Source organism: Apodemus sylvaticus, chromosome X, assembly GCF_947179515.1.
Source record: "Apodemus sylvaticus chromosome X, mApoSyl1.1, whole genome shotgun sequence".
Taxonomy (NCBI): Eukaryota; Metazoa; Chordata; class Mammalia; order Rodentia; family Muridae; genus Apodemus; species Apodemus sylvaticus.
Genome location: NC_067495.1, coordinates 143,988,441 through 143,995,561, shown reverse-complemented (window position 1 = coordinate 143,995,561; position 7,121 = coordinate 143,988,441). Strand labels below are relative to the sequence as shown.

Sequence of the window (7,121 nt, the reverse complement as noted above, 5' to 3'; positions counted from 1 at the left end):
ATCAGGGGAGGGATTGGGGGTAGTGATCAGGGAAGGGGGGATGGGATAGGGGTTTTCAGCAGGGTAATGAGGAAAGGGTAATACCATTTGAAATGTAAATAAAGCAAATATCTAAAAAACACAAGAAAAATAAATTATAATTGAAAGTAAAATAGACATTAAAAATAAGGAAGAAATAACAAAAAGGTAGTTCTATGAAAATATGAGTCTCATACACATACATAGACATAGTATATAAATGCATGCACATAAACTAAATATAAACATACATACAATATATACTATATAAACATATATATATATACTGTATAACATATATAAATACATGATATATAAATACATGTACATATACTATAAGTATATGATGGTATTTTGAGTTCTTCAAAATGTGTAGTTGATAAAATACAGCCCATGTAAACACAGTGAAAGAAAAATTTTAGTAAACAAAATGAAAATAAAAATATGAATTCCTGCAATTACATCTGTCCTAGTCATATAATCTATTATAATCTCCCCCTTTTTTTCAGATAACTGAGACTTATTTAGATCTGTAAATTCAACTTCGCTTGCAAAATGAACATTTCTGAGGGAAAGAAGGAAAAAGTTTACAAAGGCATCCAGACTTTACATATTAATTATACATTTATGTAATTCACATATTCATTAAATGTTTGACTGGTGAGCTATTGTATATTGGGCTTGGTATGAGGCAGACCTAGACGTTTTTTATTTTTTATTTTTTTACATTGATATAATTTGCTTTATGGAAGTATTTAAAAATAAAACATCATCATAGTAAAGACAAAAAGATCCTAAACATGATAAAAAAGTTCCTTTTCAGAGGGAACTGGGGAGGAAGGAAAGTTGGGCAAAGTCAGTTCGGGCAGAAGGCAGATGGCTTCAGTGAGAGAACCGCATGTGATCTGCTGGCTTCTTACTGATGTGTTTAAAGATCTTGGACTTCTCCACTTTCTTTGTATCCTGGTAGCCGAATCTTCCACCCCCGCCTCTCTTTTTAAGCTTGCCATCATAGCTGCTCACATTCAGATCAACAAAAGGAGGGACCTTAAAACCAAAAGACAGAGCAACCTGAGGCAAATTTAAGTTGTTCACATTGAAGATCTGCTTGAGGGAGCGGGAATCATATGCTCATATGTAGGATTTGTGTGCTTCCTGGGCAGACCTGTGCAGAAAGTGCTTCTTTTCTATCAGGTTTTCCAGCTGAAACTGGATATCAGAAACTTTAGACCAGGAAAAATCAAACTGATTCAAGGGAACCTTGGACTGTTTCAAGTAAGGAAGGAAGCCCAACTCTTCAGGGCTCAGGATGAGCAGGGCACGTCCTCTTCCATTCAGGCCCCTGACTCTTCTACAGAAATGATGAATGTATTCCTTGGGGTCATCGGGAGGGTTGTAGTGAACAATCCAGTCCACCTCAGGGATGTCCAGCCCTCTGCCTGCCACATCAGCACACAGCAGTATTCTCGAATCTGCTTTGCAGAATTGGAAGAATGTGGTTGTTCGATATTTTGCTTTTGCTTTCCATGGATGGCCAAGACAAGAAGGTCGATATAGCTCAGCAGCTCATAGTGGTATTTCACAGATGTACAAGATGAAAAGAAGACCACCACTTTCTCCTTCAGGTTCTTCTTAAAGAATGTCAATAGCAGAAGGAACTCTTTTCAGACGGACAAACAAAATATTCCTGCTCGAGGCCGTCCACTGTGGCAACACATTTATCTTTGTCAACACCCACATACAATGGCACTTTTCTCAGAGAAATTCTTGTCAAGTCTTCAACTTTTGAATTTGCATGGCAGAAAAGAGCATGGTTTGTCTATGTGCTGGCAAAAGTTTAATGATTTGCTTTAACTCTTCTTCAAATGCAACATCCAAGATATGGTCAGCCTCATCAATAACCAGACATTGTAGGTTCTTGTACACAAATCCTGGTGTGTTCTGCATGCAGTCTAGGAGCGGGCCTGGGGTGGCCAAGATGATGTTGACCCCATTGAGAAGTGTCTGCACTTCAGCAGATCTGTTACTGCCACCAACGATCAGCCCATATATGTGAACGTGGTGCGTCATCAGCTCCTTAAGATCACAAAAGTTCTGCATGGCTAGTTCTCTGGTAGGACAGAGAAGCAGGACTCCTGTACCATTCCTGGGCATGAACTTCAATTTGACAATGAGCTCAATGATCATATAGATGAGGAAAGCAAGGAGGACTTTGCCACTGCTGGTTTTCGCAGCTGTCAGAAGATCCTTGCCTTCCAGAAGTGGCCTGATACTTCTATGCTGGCTCTCTGTCATGCACTTGAAGCCCATTTCTTTGAAGGTCTTCAGGGTATTCTCACTGATGAGATTAGAAAAGGAAACAAATGAAGTGTCCTCAAAAGTACCTATCAGTCAGTCTTAGGGGCAGGCTGGGCACCTTGCTACACATTTGCCTTCTTCACACCAACTTGTGGGTCCTCACTAGCCTTAGTGCTTTCTTGAGATTTTTTTTTTGCTTTTTTTGGTATCACCATTTTCCTTTTTTTCTTCTTTAGTTCTGAATCAGTCATTGCTGCTGCTTCTCCTTTAGTCAAAGTGGCAAGTTTTTAGGGTGACTTTTTAACTTTGGCGTTTTCCACAGTCTCCTAAGACATATCTCTACTTTGTGCTTCTGATGAGCCTATAGGTACAGAATGTTTCAGGGCCTTTCTAGTTTTTCCAGCTTTTCCTGTTTCTTTAGGCACATCTTCATTTTGAGGTTGTGACAGGCTTTTGTTTGATGCTTCTTGCAACTTCAGGTTCGGCTGCAGCAGCTTTGCATTCTACTTCTAGATCTTCTTGAGCAGGAGTTTCAACTGTAACGGAAACGTGTTGCTCAGCTGCCCATCCCTCTGCACTGAGCAACAGATGCACATGTGCAGTTGCAAGTTGGAAGTCTATTGCTGGACTCCCCTAGATTTAGTTTTTTATTGATAACAAAACTTGAAAAGTGAATGAACAAAATGGTAGGATATATAATTATGTAACTGTTTAGAGTAACATATCTTTACTTATGACCTAGAGATAATGTCACTTTATTAAGTAGCCAATATTAAATAGGGCAACATAGACATAATAATTCTACATTTATGAACATTTTAAATATAATCATCAACACTTGTTTTCTGCTTGTTGACCTTTTTGACTTCTGTGGACAGTATCTGTAACTTATTTTGGCTAATGTCCACTTATTAGTGAGTACATACCATGCATGTTCTTTTGGGTCTGAGTTACCTCACTCAGGATGATATATTCTAGTTTTATCCATTTGCCCACAAAACTCATGATGTCCTTGTTTTTAATAGCGTGGTATGTACTCACTAAGGCTAACAAGCTGAAGGGCCCAAGTAAGGGCACCTGAATCCCACTTGGGAGGGAGAAGAAAACAATTACAAGAAGGCGAGGGATGGACCTGAATGGAAAAGGGGACTGGGGGGTGAGGGGAGCATGATCAGGTATTGGGGGGGAGGCTGAAGCCCTGAAGACCAACAGAAGGAATGTAAACAGAAAATCTCAGAAGGTAGACTGTAATTTGGAAATCATAAGTGATCTCTCAACTGCTTCTTCAGCACCAGTCCTACCTGCTTGCCACCATTTTCCCTGCAATAATAGTAAAGGAGTAAGCCACTGAAACTATAAGCAACACTCCATTTTAATACTGTAAGTTACTTTAGTCATGGTGTCTCTTCAAGAAACAAAACAATAATTAAAATGGACCCCAATCTCATATGAACCATTAAATAATTTTTGCGTCTATGTCATTATTCAGATTAAGAAAAACATAGATATGAAAACACACACATGTTCTTACATACAGGAGTACCAAAAAACAAAAAATCAGAAGTCATTATATATGTATATATAATACAAATATATATATATGTGTGTGTGTGTGTGTGTGTGTGTGTGTATGTGTGTGTGTGTATGTATGTATGTATGTATGTACACACACACACACAAAGGACCTGTAAGTTTAGAAAAAATATCAAACTCTTATGAGATAAAGAACTTCCAAAGAGGCTACTGAATTAGATTGGTCATCTATGACTGGCCATGTAGTCTGGCCTTAAGCATGGTTTTTATCTTCAGTCAGACTCCAATGGACTTCCTTTGTGAGTGGTTATCAATTGGAGATAGCTTTGGGGTTAAGGATGGGAGGATTTTTCCACTTCTCAGAGATGTGATTCCATCTGGCACAGATATGTTAACACACCAATGAACAATTGATGTTTTTTTTTCTTTTTTTTTTTTAATAAAGAAGCCAGAAATATACACTGGAAACATGATGGCATCTTCAACAAATGCTCCTGGTCTAACTGGATATCTCCATAAAGAAGAATGAAGATAGACTGATTCCTATAACCCTCCACAAAATTCAACTCCAAATGGATCAATGACCTCAATATAAAACCAAAGACAGTGAAACTGGTAGAAAAGAAAGGGGAACACAGCCTCAAAGTCATTGGCAGAGGGAAGTGTTTTCTGAGTAGAACACTATTAAAACATGCACTAAAATCATCAGTTAATAAGCAGGGCCTCATGAAATGAAAAAAGAAGTCTTCTGTATGGGAAAGGACATTAGGACAAAACAGTAGGTTACAGAGTGGGAAAGATATTTTTTAACCAACTATACATGAAAAATTCAAAAATCTTAATTTTATGAAAAATACAATTAAAGCATGATAAAGATCTAAATAAAGAATTCTCAGATGAGGAAACTCAAATGGCATAGAAATATTTAAGTACCCATTCATCTGGGAAATCAAAACAATATTGAGATTTCACCTGATACACATCAAGGCTAAGATCAATAAGACAAATGACAACTCATGTTTGGAAAGATGTAGACTAAGGTGAACACGCATCTATTGCTGGCCAGAATGGGAATTTGTACAGCCAATATTGTAATCGTGGTGATTATTCAGGAAGATAGGAATTGATCTACCTCAAGATCCAGCTATATTACTCTTGATCATATACCGGAAAGGATGCTTCATTCTACCACAGTTAAATGGTTAAATAATTAAGAATTGAACTGTTAAATAGTTAATAGTTAAATACCACTTGTTAAATTGTATTCATTACTGATGTCTGTCAATGGATGAATGGATAAAAAGAACATGGTACATTTACAAAAGGGAATATTACTGAGCTGTTTAAAATAAAATCATAAAGTTTGCTGGTAAAAGGATGGAATAGAAAAATTAATTCAGATGTCATTTTATTTTTAACAGATGAATAATAACTCAATGTATAAATATACATGTTCTCTTCCATTCTTCAGTTGAGGGAGATTGAGGTTGTCTCTACTTTCTGACTATTATGGATAAAATTACAATGAACATAGATAAACAAGAGTCCTTATGGTATTATGATATGTTTTGTGGGTATATACCTAAGAATGATGTATCTGGGTATGGAGGTGTAACAATTTTCATTTTTTCTGAGAAACTACAATATTGATTTCCATAGTGACTGTAAAAGTTCTCACTCCTACCAGCAACCAGAGTGAATGAGTTTAACCAAACCAAAAAAGGCAGAGTATGTATTCACTTGCAGATGGATATTAGCTGTTAAGTAAAATATAATTAAAGCTACAATCCACAGACCCAGAGAGGCTCAGTAACAGGAAGGGTTCTAGCTGGCACACATGAACATTCCTGAAAAGGTGAAGAGATTTTGTGTGTAGACTCGGGGAGGGTGGGAATGGGAGTGAGAAAAATCAGTTGGTGGGGAGGAAAATTCATGTTTAGTAAGGTAACCATCATATAGGAAGGTAAATATGACATGTGTTTTCATCTAAGTCTACAAATATCAGAAACAATGTTCTTGGTAAAATTAACTTTCAAGAAAATCATCCATCTGAAAAAGTATTGCATATCTTTTGGAAAACAGGGAGAAGAGAAGCCCATGATTCATGCCTGTTAATATTGGGTAGGTACTTTATTGTTTGACATCATTAAACTCAACTTCATGAGCTGCTACTATGTCCCAAATCAATTATTTACTATTGGTAGTACAAAGCAGACTGCTACTGTGATTGAGATCAGAGAAAACTGGACATTTTCCCTAATATTATGAGCTATGAATATCTTGGTAAAGGACAGAGAAACAGTAAATTTTATATATAATTATCTACTTTTCAATTTAATATTTTTTTGTGTTTATTTATTTTTTAATTTATTGATATATTTATTTACACTTCAAATGATTTCCCCTTTTCTGGACCCCCACTCCCCGAAAGTCCCATCAGTCCCCTTCTCTCCCCCTGTTTTCCCACCCAACCCTTCCCCTTTCCCTGTTCTGATTTTGCGCTATACTGCTTCACTGAGTCTTTCCAGAACAAGGGGCCACTCCTCCGTTCTTCTTGTACCTCATTTAATGTGTGGATTATGTTTTTGGTATTCCATTTTTCTAGGTTAATATCCACTTATTAGTGAGTGCATACCATGATTCATCTTTTGAGTCTGGGTTACCTCACTTAGTATGATGTTCTCTAGCTCCATCCATTTGCCTAAGAATTTCATGAATTCATTGTTTCTAATGGCTCCATTGTGTATATATACCACATTTTTTGCATCCACTCTTCTGTTGAGGGATACCTGGGTTCTTTCCAACTTCTGGCAATTATAAATAGGGCTGCTATGAACATAGTGGAACATGTATCCTTATTACATGCTGGGGAATCCTCTGGGTATATGCCCAGGAGTTATATAGAAGGATCTTCTGGAAGTGAGGTGCCCAGTTTTCAGAGGAACCACCAGACTGATTTCCAGAGTGGTTGCAACAATTTGCAACCCCACCAGCAGTGGAGGAGTGTTCCTCTCTCTCCACACCCTCTCCAACACCTGCTGTCTCCTGAATTTTTAATCTTAGCCATTCTGACTGGTGTAAGGTGAAATCTCAGAGTTGTTTTGATTTGCATTTTCCTAATGACTAATGAAGTTGAGCATTTTTTAAGATGCTTCTCCGCCATCCGAAGTTCTTCAGGTGAGAATTCTTTGTTTAACTCTGTACCCCATTTTTAATAGGGTTACACAATTTAATATTAATAAGGAGCTGGCAGGATCATTAATTACATGGAC

At 37.3% G+C, this 7,121-nt stretch overlaps 1 pseudogene; it reads right to left on the bottom strand.

Moving 5' to 3' along the window:
- Window positions 1-900: 900 nt before the first annotated feature.
- On the bottom strand, window positions 901-2,912 carry LOC127674721 (ATP-dependent RNA helicase DDX18-like; annotated as a pseudogene).
- Window positions 2,913-7,121: the final 4,209 nt, after the last annotated feature.